The 24,602-nt window shown below is 43.4% G+C and overlaps 1 pseudogene; it reads left to right on the top strand.

Moving 5' to 3' along the window:
• The first annotated feature begins 12,747 nt into the window (after positions 1-12,747).
• Positions 12,748-13,416, top strand: LOC123856596 (elongation factor 1-alpha 1-like; annotated as a pseudogene).
• The last annotated feature ends 11,186 nt before the right edge of the window (positions 13,417-24,602 follow it).

Here is a 24,602-nt window from a genome sequence, read left to right as displayed (position 1 = left end):
ACCACCAAACCTCTATTTCATGGGTATGGGAGGCAGAATAACAGGCTCCGAAAGATGTCCATGTCCTAATCTGTGGAAATTTACATGGCAAAGGGAATGAAGGGAGCAGATGCAATTAAGGTTGCTAATCTACCGAGCTCAAAATACCGAGGTTAACCTGGATGATTTAGGGAGGACCGATGTAATCAAAAAGGTCCTTTTTAAAAAAAGTGGAATTGGGAGGCAGAAAAGAGTCGTTTTAAGAGTGATACAGCATGAACCCTCGTGCTCTGTTGGTGGGAATGTAAATTGGTGTAGCCGCTGGAAAGCAGGTTCTGAAAAATTAAAAACAGAGGGGCACCTGGGTGGTTCAGTCAGTTAGGCCGACTCTTGACTTCAGTTCAGGCCGTGATCTCAGGGTTGTGAGGTTGAGCCCTGCATTGGGCTCCACGTTCAGTGGGGAGTGTGTTGAGACTCTCCCCCACGCCGCCCCCTCCTCCTCCGTGCTCATGCTCTCTCTCTCAAAAAAATAAAATAACTGAAACTTTTTTAAAAATTAAAAACAGAAATACCATGTAATCCAATAATTCCACTTCTGGGCATTTACCCAAAGAAAACAAAAACATTAAATTGAAAGGATATATGCACCTCTATGTTCGTTGCAGTATTATTTACAGCAGCCAAGCAGAAGCAACGTTAAGTATCCATTGGTAGATGAATGAATAAAGAAGATGGAGATTGATCGATCAATCTGTCTATCTATATACACACACAGTGGAATGTCCCTCGATCATAAAACAGGATGAGATCATGCTACTTGTGACAACACGGCTGGACCTAGAAGTTGTAATGCAAAGTGAATTAAGTCAGACTGACAAAGACAAATACCATATGATTTCACTTCTGTGTGGAACTTGAAAAACAAATGAATAAACAAACAAAAAGCGGAACCAGACCTATAAATACAGAGAACAAACCGATGGTTGCCAGAGGGCAGGAGGGCTGGTGGGGGATGGTCAAAATGGGTGAAGGGGAGTGGAGGGTACCAGCTTCCAGCTATGGAATGAGTAAACCATAGGAATACAAGGCACAGCATAGGGAATATAGGCGACGACATCGTACTAGTTTGTATGGTGACAGGTGGTAGCTACACCGTGGGGAGCACAGCCTAACACAGAGAGAAGTTGAATCACTATGGCGCTTGCCTGAAATTAATGTACATCATATGTCAACTATACCCAAATTCAAAGAAAAACTTTTTTTAAATATTTTATTTATTCATTTGACAGAGAGAGAGCACAAGCAGTGGGAGAGGTAGATGGAGAGGGAGAAGCAGGCTTCCCGTGGAATGGAGAGCCCAAAGCTGGGCTCGATCCCAGGACCCTGGGATCATGACCTGAGTCGAAGGCAGACGCTTAACTGACTGAGCCACCCAGGCACCCCCAAAGAAAAGTTTTTTTAAGAGCGATGCAGTATGAGAAACTCTACTGGCTGTCCCGGCCTTGAAGATGAAGGAGGCAAAGGAATGCGAGCAGCCCGTAGAAGCTGGAAACGGGAAGGAAACGGAGTCTCCCCCAGAATCCCCAGGGGAGCACAGCCCTGCCAACACCTTGATTTTAGCCCAGATGGGCCCATTTCAGACTTTTCACCAGAACTGTAAGAGAAAATGTGTGTTGCAATAAGGTACCAAGTTTGTGGTGATTTCCTACAGTAGCTGTAGGAAACAAATCCAGTGGGCCACCTAGTAACATCTTACTAACACCTCTCAGAATTACAGCTGTGTTACAGTGTGGGGAGGAGATGCTATTCTGCCTGGAACAGGGGCCCACATCAGACTGGCAAACAGTAAATAGTACAGATTGAATAATTCATTTTATGGTGTGAAAATTATCGGTACTTGGTCTTTGGGCCAGCCAATCTGTTAGCCTTTCTATCCCACTACCTGCATGGTTTTCATTTTATAATAATAATTTCCAGCAACCATTTTGAATCATGAAGTAAAAATATGGTGACATTAAATGAGGTTGTAATAAACAGTGTGAAATAGGTTGGTGCATCTCAAAGTTTCACGTGCTTGCAAACCATCTGGAGAACCCTCTTGAAACGCAGATCTGATCCAGTAGGTCTGGGGTGAAGGCTGGAAGTATGTATTTCTAAGAGGTGCCCTGGTGATACCACTGCTAGGGATCTGCGCCCTGCACCTTAGATAGGAAAGAAAAAGAGGACAGCCCATGTCAGATGCTGCTTGAGTTCGTGCTCTGGAGTGTTTCTGTCCTCCTGTACAGGAATCAATGGCAATCCCCCTTCTGCCATCTTAAGCAGAAGATATTCAAGCAATTTTAGTTTAATACTTAGAAAACTTTGTTAGAAGCTTCTAGTTAATATAGTACATTTTTAATTTTAAAGTGAATGTATTCTCATGAGAGACAATTTGTAAAACAGAGGAAGAATTCACAGCCCTAGCACCCAAAGATATACCCTATTAACATTTTAATGTTTTTCTTTCAAAACTTCTTTCTTTGCATAGTTTCTGTTTTATATATCTGAAATTATGTTGCATATCTCAATTTTTTATCTAAGTTTATATACATATATATATGCATGGCGAGGCAGATTGAATTATTGGTCACGATTCCTCACTCCCCTCTAATGGAATTACACATCCGCACCTTTGCCACTCTGGTGAAAAGTGTCCAATCCTTCACCCCATTCTAATAGAAATATGCGTTGCTCTTGCCAAGCTGGGAGACAGAGAGTACTTACCCACGCCTTGACTTTGAGCTTGGCCAAGTGACTTGAGTTGATCAAGAGGATATTCGTGGTCAGTATAGGTTTTATTATTTAGGGATGGCAAGGCCCACAGGTAAGGAAATAACCATAATTGGAAAGAAAGTTTGTTCTAGTCACGGATCTCAAGAGAAGGGGGCATGCCATACCACTGGCCACACAGGGATGCACCGGCTCAGTCCGGAGGCGAAAGGCCTGACGGGAAAATGTGAACAAGAGCTCTGCTGTGGTTTCTGTGGGAAGGAGTGAGCAAGGAAGGATATGCAGGATTGGTGAGTTTGAATAATTTCAATGGGCTTTGCGGCATTGGGACTGTCCCTTAGTTGTCTGGTCCCTGGCCCTGGGGCGATTAGGCCAAGGGGATACTGGCCTAAGAGCTTGATAAAAGAGATAGTAGGGGTTAAGGCCTCTGAATTGGTTTGCATATGAAAGGTGCTCTGAAGGCTATTGCTATCTCTAGGAATCAGCTAGTTGGAATAGCAGTCCCTCCAGGGTCAACAAGACCCAAAGCTGTCAAAGCACCGAAAATACAGAATAAAGACGTGATGAACACATCATGACGTAAGCAGAGGCTTGGAATGTGCTGTCGTGGTTGGACACGTTCTCTTGAAATGCGGTTGTCCAGGATGAGAAGTGCTCTGACAGCCGGAGAAGGACCATGAGTGGAACAGACTCCCCACCCAAGGCCAGGAGCTGAGGCAGCAGGTGCTCTGCTTCAAGCTGAGCCAGGCCCCAGCCAGTCCACAGGAGTGAGAAACTGATGTTTATTGCTGCATGCCTCTCAGAGTTTGTGGTTGGTTGTTACGTGGCATTATTGTGGCCATCGCTGAAAAAGACAGAAAGTATTAGTACAACTGGGGTGCTGCCATAACAAATCCCAAAATATGTGCAATGGGCTTTGGGACTGGGGAGAAGGCAACAAGGAAATTGTTACCAGAGCCTGGAAAAATGTTGATCCATGTTCTATAGTAGTGACACATTTTTTTAAACTGTTACCTGCAGTAAACTGACAGACAACGGATGAGATAAAGCTGGAACAATGAGCAAGCAAGTTTCAAGGCACAGTGTGGACAGGGTAAGTGGCTCACTGCTAATTTTAAAAGGTACAATGAGATATAAGAGATGGGTTCAGGCAAAACATGGCTGGTTTACAAATAGAACTGAGAGTGAACAGACACAGCCCAGAAAGCCTAGGATTTACAGGGAGGAAAAATTACACTGCATTGAGAAGAATTCTCTGTTAGAATTAAAAGTGATTGTGACTCTTTGAGATACACAGATACCTCTGGATTCCTCCCCCTCCCCCAACTTCCTTTAGGCAGAAAGCAGGCCGAGAAGGCTGCCCAACCCCTGGACCGGGTATATGCTCCAATGCCATCTTCAGACATGGCCAGGGAGGGAATTTTGGCAAAGAAGGACCTCCTGAAGAGTAGAAACAAGAGCCTGCGGAGAAGTCAGACGGGTCTGGAGAGCAATTCCCAGGGACCAGTAATGGGGTCTAATCCAAGAACATTCCCTGCCCCCAAGGTAGAGGACCCTGGCAACATTTGCCTACCAGGACTTCACAATTGCTATAAACTCATGACTGCTATAGGCTTCTCACTCTTCCCCTATTAGAATGGGGGTGTTCATTGTGGTCATCTTGTTCCTGTTCCATTTTTACATGTTGCGTGTGGGAGGGGACAGATAACTTGTCTTTTTGGTTGAAATGTCTCCAGACCAAGAGGAATCACATCTGGAGTTGACGTAAATAACAGCAATGCTATCTTTCTAGCCTGATGGCATCATAGAATGAGATTTGGGGGACGTTAGGATGGGAATGAGTATATGTGGGAAGGATGTGAATAACGGTGATGGAGACCAGATTGTGGTAGATCGAATGATTGGTGCCAGGTCTTTATTCCCTCGTAGTAGAATGACGTATACACATTCTTGCCACACTCTCATGGCAGGCATGGGGTACTTTCCCACCCCTTGACTTTAGGCTTGGCCCTATGACTTACTTTGGCCAAGGAAAATTTAGCAGCCATGAAGCAAGCAGATGCTTAAAATGTGCCATGTATATACTCTTGCCCTTTTGCTCTCTTCCACTCCAGGAGTCGGCCATGAGAAGAGCTTCCCCCAGGTAGCTTCCCCCTCAGCCTTCGGCTCCAAAATGAATACAGTGTCTCATACATGAGCCTGAAACCAAAGCCAGTTTTTCTGAAGCCAAAAGCAGAGCCCCACCCTAGCTTCCCTGCAGACATCTGCATGAGAAATAAATGCGAGTTGTTGCTCATAACCCAGATTTAGTGCCTGTTTGTTATGCAGCCTTATTGAGCAATAGCAGACTAAGACATGTATTTTTCTATGCCATTACATATTCTTTAAGAATACGTGGGTGAATATATCAATTCCTTTGAGTAGTTTCACTTACATACCCATTCCTTGATTTTGAGACATTTAGGTTTAGCCTCAGGTGTTGGGGAAGGGCGGCAATGGGTAAAACGGCTTCTGTTTTTTCTTCTTTTAACAACCCTATAAGAACATATTGATATGTAAATTTTTCCCATACTTTGGTTTATTTTTATAGGATTCAAACTGGATAATAGTAGCTCCATCATAAGGTTGTTGTGGGAATTAAAAGACATAAAATACATGAAGTGCCAGGCATCTTATCTGTGATATAAGGAACACTCAATAAGTGATTGTTTTTATTATTTTTTGTTGTAGAGTCTTAGAAGTTGAAAAAAAAATTCAAAGGTCTGGACATGAAATGTAAAGCTGTTCTCGAAAAGAGTGTACATCAGTTTACGTCGGTTTACATTGCTAATAGCAGCATATGCGTTTTAGCCCACCTACAAACAACTGCAACTTTTTAAACCTTTGTCAATTTTAACAGGTAAGAAATAGTATCTCACAGATATTCTAATTTTTATAGCTTTTATTACAGAGGAGGTGGACATTTTTTAATGAATTTCCTAAGGTATGTATGCTCTTCTGTGAATTACCAGCTAACATGACCATTTCCATCTGTCATTATGAGGCTAGTCTTCCTCGGGTCTAATAGACTTCCCTGGTGCCAAAAGCCTGACTTATTTCTGGGTGGTTCGTTGTCACACACAGCTGCTGAGCACTTAAGTTTAGCTACTGCCATGTGTTGCTAGGATAGTATTTCAGATGGACTGGGTTCAGTAAAATATATCATTAGGATTTGTTTGACCTATTTCTTTTTACTTCTTGAAATATAGCTACTAGAAAATGTGAAATTCCCTATTTCTATAGGGCAGTGCTGGTTAGACCTTTAAATGCTGCTTGCCTGAAATTGTCTATTGTCGAATCTCATCACCCTCACCCTCATATTGGGTTCTCCCGATGCTGTCTACCGCACAGTGCATCACCTGTGTGGTCTGTTGTCATTCCTACACACAGAGAGCACTGTGCTGAGTCTAAATCCCTCACGTCCAAGTCTCTGCTCAATGTTATCCCTATTTTATCCCACCTCCTCCTAATTCAATTCCCTTCTCCTGTGACTAATCCCCCCTTGTCTAGGGAGGATCTATCCCTGAGTGAAATAGCAAACTTGATAGAGATTTTCAACCCTACAAGGTATTTTAAACAGATTCTATTCTTTATTATCTATATGTGCATATTCTATTTATTCTATTTCTGTCGTTTGAAACATACGATTTTGCAAAGTTCTTTTTCTCTTTTGCCATTGAAAGGTCACTAACATACAAGGCTAATAAACAATTTTCTGTGTTTTCCAAATTCCCCGGCCTCTGCCCACACTTTCCAGCACAACCCTGAATCTCAGACCACATTAGTGAAGACAACCAAAGGTTATACAGGTCCCCCCAACACCGTCTCCAATTAACCCAAATGTCACACACGTTTGCTCATAATCCCCGGACTTTTTTAGTCTAGAGGGCAGGGTAGGTATGTGTTAACATTTCTGGCTGTAGTAGGAGACTCTTGAAAAGCCATTTCTGAAGGATTCAAGAAAAAGAAATCCTTGCTAATGTAAGACAGAATTCTGAACGTATCGGAAAAGATGATCATATGTCACTTGGAAATTCAACCTCATTTTTTAGAAACATGGCTCTTTCCTGGTTGTCTAAATGTTCATGATTGTGGGGCTTTTTCACCACAGGGAAATATCTATAGCACATTTTTAATGCCAGACCAGCTTCCTCCTTGGGCTCTACCCCTACCTGGCCCACTGCTTTTTCACCTCCCCTGACATCCCCCTGGGTGCCTGGGGAATTCAAGCCAATTTGAATATGTAATCATGTGGAATAATAAGTTCAAGTGCACTCTCTGGGGAGTTCTCTGGCTTCTACCCAGTTCCCTGGGACTAGTTTTCTAAGTGTCTTTGAGAGATGCTGAGAACACCATGCTGGCTGTTAACCTTTTAACAGCTTAGTCATTTTCTGCTCGCACTGGCTAGAAGCCCAGATCCAAAGAATGTACAGGAAGTGGGCAAGGGAAGTTTCTTCCCTTCTAAGATTCACTAGGGCACACTTCCCGCAGCCTGAGGGAGAGAATTGGGCAGGCTTTGAATCAGTGTATTTTTTAAAGCATTCATTATTCCGACAATGGAGTTCCACAAAACCAGCATTTATTCCTTTTATGTAAGTCACATAGAGATTTCCCCAAAACGTATTATAATACCAGGAGGTAAATAACCATTGCCTTGTTTTATGAATATGAGAAATTTCTGTGAAGATGTCTAAATATTTTGATTAATTTGAAACTAGATGAGCTGATGTGTAGGTATTTACAACATCAAAGTACTTCTCTGATTGAATCAATTGCTAAAATGTAAAATCTCAGAAGGTAGGGCATTCATCTTAAATAGTGATTTAGAAATGGTTGCCTTGGTATTCCAGAATCTGATTTAAACACCAGGGTGATCAGTTTGGAGAGAAGGACCTCCCTCTGGATTTAGTAGTCAGACCAAAGTACAGATGCACCTGCTACACCTCTCAAATATACAATGATAATGAACAATATCAGTAAATGTCTGAATGGCACTCGCCATTCTTTCCTCTACGTAGGCTCACCTATATGGTCCATTTAACCTTCAAAGCACATTTCTGAGAGACGGATATTATTCGTCTTAATTGTGGATGCTGTTGCAGTTGAGACTTTCTTCTCGTTGCTGCTAATGGTGTAAGAATAACCATCTTTCTTGAACTCGGGCATAGCCGCTCAGGTCAGAGCTTCTGCAGATGGAGCGTGCACTATTTTTAGATGGGGCTCCACAACGGAGTTGTGATGCAAGTGTCACATGTGCGTGCCTTTTTGACTCGCAGCCGAGTTCTGTTTCACATTCTTCCCCTTCTCCAAACTCCTGGCGCGATGACACAGAGGGCATTTGGGACACCCTCTGCTGGGATGATGCACACACCACATCTCCACAGTGTGGCTGTAAGCCCCCGGAGGCTTATGACATGTGAGACCTTATTGTGGGGCCCTGAGCAACCTGCATCAATAAATGTTCATCGATAATGGGCTTCCATCAAATTTCCGAGGCCACCATGTTGCATCACAGTCCTGACCCCAGGGCAGGACCTTGAGGGTCACCGAGGACGGAGAGAGACGTCCTGTCAAGCCACAGTCCAAGGAGAAATTGGAATTGAAGAATGGCTGGGCCTCCCTGTCATGGCTAGAGGTTTCCAGAGAGGAGACAGAGTCCACACTGAGGGGTCAGAGAAGTTTTTGGTTTGGGTGACTAATATTTCTTAAGATTCTTGCCAAGGACTCTCACATCTAGAGCGCTTTCGCTCAGGGTCTGACCCCCTGCTGCTCTCTTCCTCAACCACTACCCACGGCTTCTCCTGTCCTTTCTGGCTTCGCCTATCAGCAGCAGAATTATAGATTCTTCAATTTGGAAGGACGCTTTCATGCAAATAGCTAAGACCCTGTCCAGTTTGGGTTTTCGTTTGTTTGTTTGTTTGATTTTGCTGTTGTAAGAATATAGAATTTAATGTGGTGATATGGCCACTTTCGCACATCTTCCTCCAGCTATTTCCCCTTTTCCAAGCCTGTGGGCAACCCTGAGCTCGTTGCCTCAGGGAAGGGATGCAGCTGATCAGAAAGCAGAAATAACCAATGGGCACTTTTTGTCTCTGCATCTGTGGGTGGGGGGTTGGAACCTAGAGTTTTGGAGATGACATGAAGACAACATGTGTGGGAGAAGCAGGGATCAAAGGGACATCATTTCTTCCACTCCCTGCCTAGAATAGGCTATTCTGTGGGCTGAGGGAGGAGGCAATGAGAGCAGAGAGAGTGACAGGTCCAGGAGCCACGTGCCCTTCTTTCTAGGCAGTGCCCTGGGGAGGCAGCAATACCCCGACAAGGAAATGGCTTCACACAGAGTCTCAGCGCAGCGATCCATCACTTAAAGTTTCCCTGCCTTTAAGTGATGCAGCCACACATCCGTGCGAGGCCCCCACCCTAAAGGGCCGTGATGCAGGCCAAATGCTGTCGCAGGGTAAGCCAACATGAGCAGGTGGCTGAGGCCCAGGAGGTTTCCCGCTCCCCCAATTTACTGGCCAAGGCACATGTAAATCCCTCTAGGGCCTTTGTCTCTGCCCCCCAGAAAGAGGGTGAAACCAAAAATTACCTGAGCTTGTTACTCTTAGCCTGACAGTAGGAGGATTGAGCATAGAGTTGAGTTACAAAAATTGTTTTTCTGGATTAACTGAGTCTGTGGACCAAGATTCATCTATCTATTGTATATATAAAACATCTATAACTATATAATAAATAGTCAGAATGTTATCTGTATTATTAATAATATTATATCAGTGAATTTGAAGTCAGCTACAAAATCTGAAAGGTAATTTTTCACGCGTAAGGAACTGCCAATTGACCTTCATGTGGTTCCTATGTCCAGATAGAAAAGTGTTGATTTAGTTTATTGCTCTTTCAAAATCCACTCTTAAAAAAAGAAAAATGTTATCTAAAGATTTTTTATCACTTTAGGGGGAAGAGAGGGCGGAGTGGTCCTTGTCTCTGTTTCACTCAGTCCTCTGCTGATTCCTTGGAGAAGCAGAGGAACGCATGTACATTTCGGTTAGACTTTTCACTCTGCTAGATTTGACCATTCGTTCCAACTATGCGACTTTTGAGTCCCAGTTATGTTAACCAAGATTCTGGCTGCCCACTTCATATCACAGTATCACCTCATCTAAAAAAAATTTTTTTTGAGAGAGAGAGAAAGAGCACACGTGCATGAGTGGGAATGGGAGTTGTGGGGCAGAAGGCAGGAACGAGAGAGAGAATCTTAAGCAGACTCCATGCTCAGCATGGAGCCCACCGTGGGGCTGGATCTCACGACCCTGAGATCATGACCTGAGCCAAAATCAAGAGTCCGACGCTTAACAGACTGAGCCACCCATGCGCCCCACCTCATGCGCCCCACCTGTCCCTTCACCACCTTTGCAGACCCTCATCCTTAGACCATTCAGCCCATCTTCCTCTTCCTCGGCTTCACCCCAAGGTGAGAGTGTCATTCTCCTACAGCTGAGGACTGCTGGACAAAACTCACACATCAGTGTTGATTGACGTCACAATCGATGCATGTGTGTCAATCCCCTGAGCCCTCCTGAGAAACAGGAGCATCTTTCCTCCCCTCTGCCAAGGTAACACCACTCTCTTCGGTTCTCCTCTAGCCTCCCTGACCTTTGTCTCTTGGTCCTCATTGTCAGCCCTTTTCTTCTTTCCTTAAATAGTAGTGCTACCTTTGCTCTAGCCTCAGCTCTCTTCTCATGCCCCTCTGAGATACCCAGGCCCTGTGAAAACTATAACAACCATGTGAGCTGATGATCTGCAGATCAGCATGAATGGGGTAAACTGAGAAATACAGATTACACAGAGTTGAATAAGTCTTCAGGACGTTGAATTGAGATGGACCGGGGTTATCGTCAAATTTCACTAAATCTGAAGGCCCAAGGACCCAAGAAATAGGAACAGAAAGGGGACAGAAAGACCTGTCCCTTCACTCTTGATGTTCTCCAGTGAGACTGGAGAATCAGTCCTTAATGAGACGACGTTCTACCCAAGGCGACCTGATGATGGCTGGCTATTTAGTGAGAAATGTTGGAATATTATCCGGACAAAGAATAGGACTTCCCATTTTCATAGGAGAATTGAGGACTTCATACCTTCTCTCTTTGTGGGCCGCCTTTTACTATAAATCTAAGTGGAGCTGCCCCTGGCTTAGTAGGGACAGGAATGAAGTTGCTGACAGCTACAACTTCCAATTACTCCATGGTACAAAAACAAAATGGGAGCAAGATGTCCACCACTACTGTATTTTCCAGGATTATTAAAATAAACTGACTTGATATTTAAAATTGATGTTGAAAAAGCATTATCTCTATATTAGATGTAGAAACTATATAATAATGAAACAATCTGTAGGCAAAATATACCCCCTCTCTGGATACCATTCCCTAAATAGGGCTTTCTTGGTTAATACTGAGTACATTATAGTCAGTACCCATAGCAGTATATGGATTTGAATATTGCTGTTATATTCCAAATAATTGATAAAATACAAACTTGAATTAATGTTACTTCATGTTATTTATTTTTCTGCTCAACAGAGGTGAGTTGGTGTGAAGCTGGACTATTCTATAAGACAGAAGCAGAAATTTCTTTCTTGCAGGATTATGGAGAAGAAAATTATGCAAAGAAATATAACTTAAATCTGAAAGAGACACGTCTAATATTTATCAAACATATCTACCTAGACTAAAATATTTAACCCTCTCAAAGTCATCTGAGGCATAGGCAGTGTTAAGACTATTCCATCAATGCAGAAACTGAGACTTAGGAACATAAGTAGCTAACTGAATATCACACACCCAGTGAGTGGCAGAGGCAAGGTGCAAACCCAGGTACATCTTATGTGGATATCTGATTCCAAACTCTGCACTCCTTCCTATGGCATCCCATTTACCATCTAAGCCATTTTACAGGTTACAGAACCAATAATTCATTTCTTCTCTCTCCTGACGGATAAGAAACCTACAGCTCAGAGTAATGAGTGTCTTCCCAAAGTTCCATGATTATTTAATGCCACAGAATTCAAACCCACTTTTTCACAATGGATTTGCCACTAGGACACAGATAACATGAAAACCACCCTTAAATCTAAGCCAAAATGGGAAAGGAGAAGATTCATATTAATATCATTGTCCCTGGACACATGGATTAGGGCAAGTCCACCACCACCTGATCTACAAATGTGCTGGGATCGACAAGAGAACCACAGAAAAATTTGAGCCAGAAGCTGCTGAGGTGGGAAAGGGCTCATTTCAGTATGCCTGGGTCTTGGATACACTGAAAGCTGAACATGAACATGGTTATCACCATTGATATATCCCTGTAGAAATTCCAGACCAGCAAGTAGTACGCAACCATCACTGATGCACTGGGACATAGACTTTACCAAAACATGATTACAGGCACATCTCCCACCAACTGTGCTTCTTGATTGTTGCTGCTGGTGTTGCTGAAACAGACATCTCCAAGAATGGGCAGAGCTGGGAGTGTGCCCTTCTGGCTTACACACTGGGTGTGAAACGACTCATTGTTGGTGGTAACAAAGTAGATCCCACAGAGCCACCCTCCAGCCAGAAGAGGGACAAGGAAATCATGAAGGAAGTCAGCACCTGCATTAAGAAATTGGCTACAACCCTGACACAGCAGCATTTGTGTCCATTTCTGTATGGAATGGCCACCACATGCTGGAGCCAAGTGCAGACATGCTTTGATTCAAGGGCTGGAAAGCCACCCATAAAGATGGCAATGCCGCTGAAGCCATACTTCTTGAAGTTGTAGATTGCATCCTGCCACCAACTTGTCCAACTGACAAGCCCTTGTATCTATCTGCCCCTCCAGGACATCTACAAATTCATGGTATTGGTACTGTCCCTGTAGAGTCTGGTGTTCTCAAACCACGCCTGATGGCCCCCTCTGTTCTAATCAACATTACAACTAGAGCAAACTCTGTTGAAATGCTCTTTGAATGAAGCTCTTCCTGGAGACAATGTGGGCCTTAATGTCAAGAACATGTCTGTCCAAAAAAAAAAAAAAGAACATGTCTGTCCAAGATTTGTCATGGCACTGCAGCTGGTGAAAGCAAAAAGACCCACCATTGGAAGCAGCTGGCTTCACAGCTCAGGTGATCATCTCCAACCATCCAGGCCAAATCAGTGCTGGCTATGCACCTTGCTGGATTGTCCCATGATCTCTCCTGTTGCTTGCAGGTTTGTTGAGCTGAAAGAGAAGACTAATTGTCATTCTGGGAAGAAGCTGGAAGATGGCCCCAAGTTCTTGAAATCTGGTGTTGCTGCCATTGTTGATATGGTTCCTGGCAAGCCCATGCATGTTGAGAGCTTCTCTGACTATCCTCTGCATCATTTTACTATTCGTGGCATAACACAGATGGTTGCTGTGGGTGTCATTAAAGCAGTGGACAAGAAGGCAGCTGGAGCTGGCAAGGTCACCAAGTCTGAAGTTCAGAAGGCTAAATGGGTATTATCCCTGATACCACCACCTCAGTGGTAATCGGTCATGGAAGAACACCCCAGAACTGACCATTTAAGTTTAATAATAAAAGAGTGGTTCATGATAGTGCCTTGTAAAGCCATCAGAAGGTAAGGAAAATGTTTTATGGACCATATGGGGGGTGCGCGCATGTGTGTGTGTGGCAGTTTTAACTTATTAGTTTTTAAAATCAGTACTTTTTAATGGAAACAACTTCATCAAAAATCTGTCACAGAATTTTGAGTCCCATGGAAGCAAAGTTTAATGAGAAAACTGTATCTTCTTTTGGTCAACACTATAAATCCCTATAGTACTACTTAGGAAGAAGCCTTAAATAAGACTTGTCCATAATCTATTTCTGTTGTTCCATCTTCTGAAACTTCAAAATTTGATAATTCTGGATTAACATTTTTTTGGGGGGTGGAAATTGTTTTTTTTCCCCCATTGTCTGAAAGGAAGAATCATCTGTTTTTTAAGGACATGGTGAAAAGGTCTGTGGTGGCAACACTTTACAGGTTAAGACAGAGAAGCAAAGATTATCTTTGTTTACAGATAAGCTTGTTATGAGAAGGCCAAATTCTACAGTACTAAAGTCCACGTATTCCATATAAAATTGTATGTAGCTACAACAATATGGAGTACATAGGTTGGTATAATCTCAAATTTTAGCTTCCCACTTATTGGAACATAAATTCTCACATCTACAAATACTGAAGTAGTCCAAAGAACCTAAAGTGGGAAAAAATTAAATAAATTTTCAAAAAAGATCCCATAGTGGGAAAGTTAAATCATATTGGAGACTATCCTGCTAGGGTTCATTGTATCTAGATTCTAGGGGGGGAAAGCTACTGGAAGTTGAAAAAAAAAAAAAAAAAAACAGAGAGAATTCAAACCCAGAACTTCAAATTCCCTTTCTAGGACTCTCTCCATCATGCACGTGACTGTAGTGTTCTGTGAAGTCAGTCTAGCATGGATCATTGCTTAATGTCCTCTATAACTTTTGTCCAGCATCTACTACTTAATCTAGATGACATCCCAAAGTCATCCTGTCTCTTAAAATCTAGGCAAGACTGCTTGTGGTCTCCAACAGACTTCGTGTTGAGAGCAGGGTGCCTCTCCAAGATTTCCGTGTATCCCTGGGGGGCCTGTGTTCTCATGACCACCTCTTGATTCCACTGACTTTTTCTTCTCCACTTGGCATCTTTTGCAACTTTTTCTTTTTTGCCACCTGGGTTCTTGAGGTACCTTCCTTAGTATTACACACAGACAACAAATCTTCACACAAAGACTTTGTGTAGGAGGTTTTGCAGAAAGTTCAGAGAAATTAAGAAATAGATAGGGTTGACTTGCTGACCAGGAAGCAATTAGGATTGAGTAATAGTCACCCTGTTCTGTGAAGTCTTTTGGCTGATTTCCCATGTTGCTCAGACGATCTCTCTCCTTTCTGTTCCCTCCCTCCCACCACCACCAACTATTTTTTGAACACAAAGTAATTCTACCCTCCATTTGTTCTGCCCAGACTTCTCAATCCTACTGTAGACCTATTTTTTCCATACTCAAGTGCTCCAAGGAGCTTTCTTTATTCCCATTTATTCCCAAAAGGAATTCTGTCAACTATTAAGAAAACAATAGGATTTTTTTTTAAACACCCACCAATGCTACCACATGTTCTGAGGAATACACGGGAAAAAATCTCTCAAAGAGTAGCCAATATATAATAGGAAATAAAAACACATTACTCAAAGTTCTCTCGGGCCTCGCCACCTTGTGAGAACAGAGACCACACACACGACGTGTAACAGTTCAGTCTCTACAACATGCTCAGCCTTCCCCCCAGGAACCCCTGGCCTCGTGTCCTGACAGACAGGAAGAAGGCCAATACCGCAGAAATTTGGCCAGTACAACTATGAAAATGATCTGACTTACCACCCGAGTGGAAGGGTACCTAGTGGCGAAGAAGGGACAGTTACTAGGATGACCACAGGCAAAATGTGGCCCCTGAGGTTTCAGTCAGCTAGTTAGGTTCTGAGCTTGAGTCACCAGGGTTCAATGGTAACAGCTAACTGTCTTCTTGTTTCATCTATTTTTGCTTTACTCCCCGCCTACCCCCCAAAATCTAGGGTTCTCTGGGGTTTCCATTTCTGACCAAATGGAAAGTGTTAACACTCAGAATGCAACTGACAGTGGAAATCCATGTACCTTCATGTGAGTATGTCTCTGCTACGAGCAATGAGAAAAATAGTCAAGTCAGGGCAAGATCAGTTGTGCCCAAGTTTTACTTTTTTATTTTTATTTTTTTATAAAGATTTTATTTATTTATTTGACAGAGAGAGACACAGCGAGAGAGGGAACACAGCAGGGGGAGTGGGAGAGAGAGAAGCAGGCTTCCCGCAGAGCAGGGAGCCCGACGTGGGGCTCGATCCCAGGACCCTGGGATCATGACCTGAGCCGAAGACAGACGCTTAACGACTGAGCCACCCAGGCGCCCCTGTGCCCAAGTTTTAAATAATGCTGCTACCCACCCCCCCGCCCCCCCAGTCATCCATTCCTTTATCTGCAGCCTCCAATCCAAAGAGCTCAGGACTCAAAAAGGTTTTATTCATAAAGTTTCTAGCAGTGTCATTTAGTGGCAAAGCCTGACCTGCACAGATGTGAGTCTCCTCATGGTCTTTCTTCAGCCCACCTCCTCCTGGGAGGTGTCAGGTATTTCCTGTGCAAACATGAGAATGCTTGGTTACAGGGTGTTCCTCCAACCTCACCAAGGAAGGGCCCCTAAAATATGGAATGTAGAACATGCCTTTCCAAAGTCTGAGATGTTCTGAATTCCAAAACACTTCTGGCGCCGAAGGTTTCAGAGGAAGCGTTGTGTGTCTTTATTGGCATCTGCTAGAGGAAACAGAGCCGTCATGGCCGGTGGGGGAGGTGAAGATGGTTCCAGGGGTCATATTTTCAGAAAGCCTCGTCAGAACATGTGATCTGTCAAACGGAGAGAAGACTTAGATCTGGGACTGTGTTGTAGACACGTGGAGTCATGTGGAAGTGGTAGCAAGTGACAATATCTGGGACACCCTGCTGAGTCCTTCAGCCAAAGCCAGGCTGCCTGTCGGGGCCTGCGGTCCAGCCACTCACCACCACTGACAACACACTTGTGGATGAGGGCAGTGCAAGAAGGTCACAGATGTTCTAGTGGATGCACCTCCTTTTATTTTAAGAAATAGGATCACAGAATTATTTTTTTCATTGTTCATTTAATTTTCAGAAAAGAGATTATTTTATTTTTTTTTTTAAAGATTTTATTTATTTATTTGACAGAGAGAGATAGAGCACAAGCAGGGAGAGCACAGAGGGAGAGGGGGAAACAGGCTCCTTGAGCAGGGAGCCCAACATGGGGCTCGATCCCAGGACCCTGGGATCATGACCTGAGCTGAAGGCAGACACCCAACTGACTGAGCCACCCAGACGCCTGAAAAGGGATTACTTTAAAAGGAAAAAAGAGGGGTGCCTGGGTGATTCAGTTGGTTGATCAGCCAACTCTTGATTTCAGCTCAGGGTCCTGGGATGGGCCCCTCATGGGCTCCATGCTTAGTGGGAAGTCTGCTTGAGATTCTCTCTCTCTCTTTCCCTCTGCATCTCCCCCCATGTTCTCTCTCTCTCTTTCTGTCTCTGTCTCTGTCTCTATCTCCCTCTCTCTAAATAAATAAATAAATAAAAGGAAAAAGACCAGAGGTGAGTTAACTAAAGTGGTTCTCAAACTTGGCAACACATCGGAATCACTTGGAAAGACTTTGAAACTACTGATTCAAAAACCCAACTCAGCCCCACTGAAGAAGGAGCCTCTGCAGTGGTCCCAAGGCACCTAGAGTTTTCGGAGTGCCCCAGGTAATTTTGATGTGTAGACAAGGTTGAGAACTACTCTCTTTAAGAAATTATTTTTTAATCTTTAAAGAGGGAGAAAGAAAAAGTCCTTTTCCCTATTTCTGTATAAGGAATGAAAGTGCCTCAGATCCAGAAAAGCCCAAACAGGGTGATGAGCGTGCTCTGCAGTTCTTGTTTTAATCACATGTGCTAACCACACAAAGGAAGTTTCATTTCTGCGAAAACTATTGGTTTCTCTTTTATGCTTATTGTTCGCCGTCCTAGACACATAAAACACTTCTCAGCCAATGATTTCATCTTTCCCATTGCTGAGGGCCTGGATGCACCCTGAGTTTATAGACCATCAAGGATGATGGGAATATCTGTTCTACGTCAGAGAGAAAACCAACTTCCCACATACTCTCTGACGTGCTGGGTGGAATGTAGCAGAATCGGTGCCTTGATGGGGAGCCAACTTCTTTCTCTTTCCTCTGCTGGAGCATCTACATAGTGAAGTTTACGTTCCTTATCTGTATGCTCACATAATTTGGTTCTCTCTCTCTTCTTTTTTTCGGAGCCACCTCAAAATGAAGACAGTATCGCAAGCTAGTCCCTCTCTTATCTTCCATAAAATATGGCTCCACAGATGCTTTCTCTTTGATCCATGTTTATCACCATGAGTGTTCGGTGTCTTTGTGGTATCTGATGGTTCTTTTCATCTGCCGCCTGGGGGGAATGACCTGCCAAACTGGACCCATGATTTTCATGCATTGTCCAATCAGACATACCTTCTAAATCATCATTTTTCTCTCTCCCTTTGGATTTTCTTCTCCTGTCTCCCCCTGTAAGGTCTCCTCCTCAGAGAGGCTGCCTTGATTCCCAATGTACACTGGGTTCCATGTGTCTCAGAACATCATGTGCTCCTCTTTGATAGCACATATCACAATGTAATTAAGTGTTTATTTAATGTCTATTTTCCAACCAAATATGAGATATTTGAAGTCAGGAAACAAGTCTGTTGTTTTGGTGTTGTTGTTTCTGGTTTGGCTTAGGTTTTGCTTTTCTTTTTTCGCCGAAGTAGTGTCTAATGCTAACACAGAGCGGATGATAAATACGTATTCATTGAATTGATGAGTTACATACTCCAAAGACTCAAGTAAGCTGGGGCCATTGGATATGTTCATCCGAAGGTCACCATAGACTTTCTGAAAAGGTGTCAGCAAAAGCAGACATAACTGGAAATCAGAAAGCAATAGAACTGAAAAACTGGGAGCCCAGGGAAATGAAGCATGCAGGACATGCAATTATCATGGTAAAAGCAAAAGCACTCCAACTGCAAGTTTCAATCAATGAATCACAGCTAACATGAGCATTTATTTCAGAGTTGCACATACTATATTTGTATCATTGTGATTCGGAACGAATACCTTGATGAGGCTTGATTTGCTATAGCAAATCTTCATTGCAGCTTGTTTTGTTGGCATTTATTTAAATGTCAGTAAAACTCTCTCCCACAGATATTAAATTTTATAGTTAATCATTCATGAAGTCTTCTTTAATCAACTTTTCCTTAAGTATTTCAGATTCTTGTCAGGCTCATTCATTTCCCCTGTGAAGATCGAAGAATTGGTTTTAGGTGATAAATTGACTATGTTCTCCCAGGGCACATTTTTCTTAAGCTTTTGGAAACATTAATCTACATTAATCTGAGTTATTCAGTGGGTCCCAAGCCACAGTAAGCACAGTATAAAGAGCAGCATCTGTCAACCCCAATGCAAATGGTGTCAGGCATGCTCAAGTTCCTTGCATTTTTATGACAAAATGCATTGATCTATACTCTTCAGTGAGTCATTCAGCCAACATTTGTGTGAAGGCCAGCCACCAGTCACATCTGGGAATAAGATGATAGATAACACCATATGATATGATATATATATAACACTGTGCCTGCCTTCGTGGAGTTTATAGTTCAAGCGAGGAGAGAGACATGAAAGCAAATAGGAGCGGTAATGAGTTATAGCAGCTGTCATGGAAGCAAGTGTAATTCATGGAGATAAGGTTGGAGTTTGGGATGACGGGGGATCAGAACGGCTTTCTGATTTGAGCTGCATCTTAAAAACTGAGTAAATAAGGGGATTGGAGTGGGAAGAGTAAGGGGGAGAAAGGGTGGTGCAAACACGATGAAGACATGGATCAAAGACCCACGGGCATGAAACAGCATGGCGTCTTGAACATGCTAGTCATTAGGCATCTTGTAGGTCGCTAGGAGGATCCAGTGAAAAATGAAATAGGAGAGACACACAGAGACTGGATCATGGAGGGTCTCTGGGCTGTGCTAAGCAATTTGGATTATATTCTCTTGGTAATGTACAGCCTCTGGAGTGTTTTAAGGAAGGAATAGCTTGGTGAGATAAATATTTTAGAGAGTTCACTCTGGCAGTTGTTCAGAGATTGAATTAGAAAATTTGGGCCCTAGAGACATTTTATTCATTTATTCAAACATTTCTAAAGCATCTTTTAATTGCCAGATACTGTCCTAAGCTCTAAGAATACAGCAATGAACCAAAGAGACAAGGTGTCTGCTCTCACAGAGCTTTCTAGCAGAGACATATAGACAATAACCAGAGAAGTGAACAGATAAACAAGAAAAATGGAAGATATTGTCAAGCGCTGTGCAAATATGAAAACAGGCTGATGTGAGAGAGAGCATCCAATGGCTATTTTAAATTGCATGGCTATGGGCGCCTGGGTGGCTCAGTTGGTTAAGCGACTGCCTTCGGCTCAGGTCATGATCCTGGAGTCCCTGGATCGAGTCCCGCATCGGGCTCCCTGCTTGGCAGGGAGTCTGCTTCTCCCTCTCCCGCTCCCCCCTCTTGTGCTCTCTCTCTCTCTCACTCTCTCTCTCAAATAAATAAATAAATAAAAATCTTTAAATTGCATGGCTATGAAAGACCTCTCCGAGCACAATCTGAATGACAAGGGAAACGGTGACTCTGCAATTGGAGGAAGGACCTTCCAGGCAAAGGATACAGGGGTTACAAAATCCTTAAGACAGAAAAGCTTAGCCAGCTCAAGAAATGGAAAGTAGGCCGCTGTGCCTAGAGAATAGCAGCAAGGAGATGAGCTAGGAGATGAGGTTGACGAGGTCAACCCAAATAGAATTCGAAGGCTGTGTGACCCAGACATGGGACAATGTGTTTGAATTTTATTTTAAAGATTTTATTTATTTATTTGACAGAGAGAGACACAGCGAGAGAGGGAACACAAGCAGGGGGAGTGGGAGAGAGAGAAGCAGGCTTCCTGCTGAGCAGAGAGCCCAATGCGGGGCTCGATCCCAGGACCCCCGGACCATGACCTGAGCTGAAGGCAGACCCTTAACGACTGAGCCACCCAGGCGCCCCTGAATTTTATTTTAAAGGCCATAGGAAGCCACCTATATAAGTCACTGCCTGGTTTTAGGGAGGCAAGTGATATGTCCAGGTGTATATTTTTAGGTGATCCCTGGCTGCTTTGTGGAAGGTGGACAGGAATAAAGCCAAGAACAGTCAGAAAGTGATTATAGTAGTCCTTGTGGGAGACATTCGGGTGGACTAGGGTATTGCAAGTGGAGATGAAAAGAAGCAGATGGAATTGGGGTACGTTTGTGTGGGGAGGTAAGAAGGACGGGAGGTGGGTTAAATGTGGGGAACGAGAGACAAAGTGGAATCAAAGAACACACTGAATGTGTAGCATTGCAATGGGTGGATGGTGACAGTGTTTACTGAAAAAGCAGATCTGAGAGGAGAAAATGGGAGTTTCCATTGGACCATGTGAAATCTCCACTATTGCATCCAAGTGGAGGTGACAAGTTGGCCAAAGGGTGTTCATGTCTGGAGCTCCAAGGAGAAGTCAGAGCTGTAGCTAGAGTCACCCCCATACAGTGTGGCTACAGCCCCAAGACCGGGTGGAAGGGAGACCGTGTCCCTGGGGGAGAGGAGGGTGCCCAAGAACCAGCTTGGGATGCTGAGCAGTTATGAATATGGATTTAAAAAGATACTGTGGAATCCTAGAAACCAAGAGAAGAACAAATGGCTTTAGAATATGATTAGAAGTAAAAAGTACCATACCATTATAAGACGCAGACTTTCTTTTGCAGCGACCTGGCTTGTCTGGGTCTCTCTTGACCATCTCTGAAACCTTAAGTCCATCAGAGTGTCCAGCACAGTGTAGTCATTAAATAAATCTTGCTAAGCCTAAAGCTCAGGCAAGAGGCCTGGGTTGGAGATTTATACAGGCATGGGAAACTTCAACTTGAAGTCATGGGGGTGGGTGACTGAGGTTGTGGGAGATGGAGATTCCTGTAGAATGAGATCAAAGCCAAGGGCAGACAGAACCCAGAAAATAGCAGCATGTACGCAGTGTTTAGCAATGGAACATGTAGCAACATTTAGCATGGAAACCGGCAGGAACACTCAGCCCACAGGAGTGAAGCCAGGAGGGCAGGGCATTATCAGCGGGGAGCAGAGTGAAATGTTACGGAGAAACAGTCTGCCAGCAGATGCAGAGAATGGGAGAGTAGACGAGGGAATCTGGGCTGTAGTGGGTGAAGAAGAGGTAAGAGATCAGGAAAGTTAAGTTTGGCTGTTCTTTCAGGAAATGGGGAGTTATCCTTTAATGAGAATAGAGTTTCAGTTTAGCAAGATGAAAAGGGTTCTGGAGATGGATTGTGCAATAATGTGAATGTACTTAACACTACTGAGCTGTACCACTTAAAATGTTAAAGATGGTAAATTTTATGTTATGTGTATTTTGCCACAATTCAAAAAACACTTTTTAATGCAGGTGGACAACAAAGGTAGAACAAGACTGATGGAAAGGGACCACCTTGTTTGGAAGCTGGAGCAAAGGGGGTGAAGCAGATGCTGAAGAGGGTAAGTTTGTAAGCACCAGTGCAGGAAAGAAGAGAGTACATTAACCTCCCTTTTCTCACTGAAGTACGAGGTGAGGTCATCGGTGAGGACAGGAGGCTGGGCAGGGGTCACTCCAATGTCCGTTATCCACGATATTTGAGAGAGACAGCATCACGAATTGAGTGCACATGTTTTCCCTCTCCTCTCCTGCTGGACATTCCCCCCCAAGTATATAACGTGCTCTTATAGTTGGTCAATGAGAGTAATAAGTCACATTTCCCACATAAATCCCAAATCTTGTATTCGAGACTATTCAGACCTCTATCAAACTCAAAATGCAAATTTTTTCTTCTCTGGTTATGCAGTATCATTAAGATCATGATTTCACAGACAAGTCGACTTTTTTTAATTTCAGTAGAGTTAACATACAGTGTTTTATTAGCTCCAGGTGTATAATACAGTGATTCTACACTTGCATATGTTACCCCGTGCTCATCACAACAAGTGCCCTCCTTCACCCCCAACCCCCTGCTTCACCCCTTCCCCCACCGACATCCCCTCTGGTGGCCATCAGTCTGTTCTCTGTAGGTAAGGGTCTGTTTCTCTCTCTCTTTTTTCCTTTGCTCATTTCTGTTTCTTAAATTGCAAATACGAGTGAAATCATATGGTATTTGGCTTTCTCTGACTGACTGACTTCACTTAGCGTAATAAATATTCTCTAGCTCCATCCATCTTGCAAATGACAAGATTTCATTCTTTTTTACGGCTAAATAATATTCGTGTGTGTGTGAGAGACATCTCCCTTGTCCATTCATCTATCAGTGGACACTTGGGCTGCTTCTATACTTTGGCTGTTGTAAATAATGCTGCCATAAACATAGGGGTGCATGTATCCCTTAGTGTTTTTGTATTTGGGGGGTAAATACCGAGTAGTGTGACTACTGGATTGTAGGGTAGCTCTATTGTAAACTTTTTGAGGAATCTCCAGAGTGTTTTCCACAGTGGCCGCACCATTTGCATTCCCGCCCACAGCGCACGAGGGTTCCTTTCTCTCCACATCCTCGCCAACACTTGTTGTTTCTTGTGTTTTTTATTTTAGCCGTTCCGACAGGTGTGAGGTGATGTCTCAGTGTGGTTTCGATTTGCATTTCCCTGGTGATGAGTGATGTTGAGCATCTTTCCACGTGCCCAGACGAGCAGTTTTGGGAATGTGTTTGTTGGTGGCACACTTTGCAATCCCAGCATGGTTTTAAATGAATCTAGAGCAATAAAAGAAGAAGAATAGCAATTTTGTTTTAAGTGTGCATTACTTACAATATCTAAGAGTTGGGCGCCTGGGTGGCTCAGCTGGTTAAGCGACTGCCTTCGGCTCAGGTCATGATCCTGGAGTCCCAGGATCGAGTCCCGCATCGCGCTCCCTGCTAAGCAGGGAGTCTGCTTCTCCCTCTGCCCTCTTCCCTCTCGTGCTCTCTCTCCCATTCTCTCTCTCAAATAAATAAATAAAATCTTTAAAAATAGGGCACCTGGGTGGCTCAGTTGGTTAAGCGACTGCCTTCGGCTCAGGTCATGATCCTGGAGTCCCGGGATCAAGTCCCGCATCGGGCTCCCTGCTCGGCAGGGAGCCTGCTTCTCCCTCTGACCCTCCCCCCTCTCATGCTCTCTGTCTCTCATTCTCTCTGTCTCAAATAAATAAATAAAATCTTTAAAAAAAAAAAAACAATATCTAAGAGTTGATTGCATTTATATTATGATGTCAGAACAGAAGCACTGAAGATGTACAGAAAACATTGAAAATTCCTGTAGTGAAACGTCCTGGCCCAGTGTTACTCTGCTGGCCACCCAGTTAGTAAAGCCAACAAGAATAGAAACAGGGAGATGTGCCTGCCCCTTGCCTGTCGTTTAATTTATCCCAGTTCACATGCACGGTAATATTTTATTTGCTTGTCAAATTCTATATGTATCTATATATACAGGCTTGAATTTTTAAAAAAGCGGTGTATACCTTATACCTTTTTTTATCAAAGAAATGTTTACAAGCGACTTTTTTATATTATTCATAAATATTTCAGTATCTATTTCTAAAAGCTAGGAACTCATTTTTTTAACACAGCAATATCATTATTACATCTAAAAAACAATTCCTTAATATCATGAAGCCTCCACTCGGCATGTACACTTTCCAGTATAGTTTGCAGTAGTTCAACTGAGGACCCAAATAAGCTCCATATGGTGCAGTTGGTTAGTGTGTCCTCTAAGTCTCCTTTAATCTATAGATTCCCCATCCATTGTTCTTTCTCCCCCTACCCAGGCTCTTCCTTTTATATTGAAATTGGACAGTGGGCCAGGAACTATGCTAAATGCTTAATAGATATTATTCTATTTCTTCTTCAAGTAGCTATTATAATTATCCAGATACAAAACCAGGAATGAGGGGTTCGAAAAATGAATACACTTAAAGCAGCAGAACTGAGGTGAAGTCTGCAGGTCTACTCAGCCCCAACTCCCATGTTCTTTCTACTGGCTCTGGCCTCCCAAGTCACTTGTCCT

The sequence above is a fragment of the Mirounga angustirostris genome, unplaced genomic scaffold (assembly GCF_029215605.1).
Source record: "Mirounga angustirostris isolate CCGP_5_RB_7025 unplaced genomic scaffold, mMirAng1.0.hap1 SCAF_13, whole genome shotgun sequence".
Classification (NCBI taxonomy): Eukaryota; Metazoa; Chordata; class Mammalia; order Carnivora; family Phocidae; genus Mirounga; species Mirounga angustirostris.
This window is presented reverse-complemented; position numbering and strand designations above follow the sequence as displayed.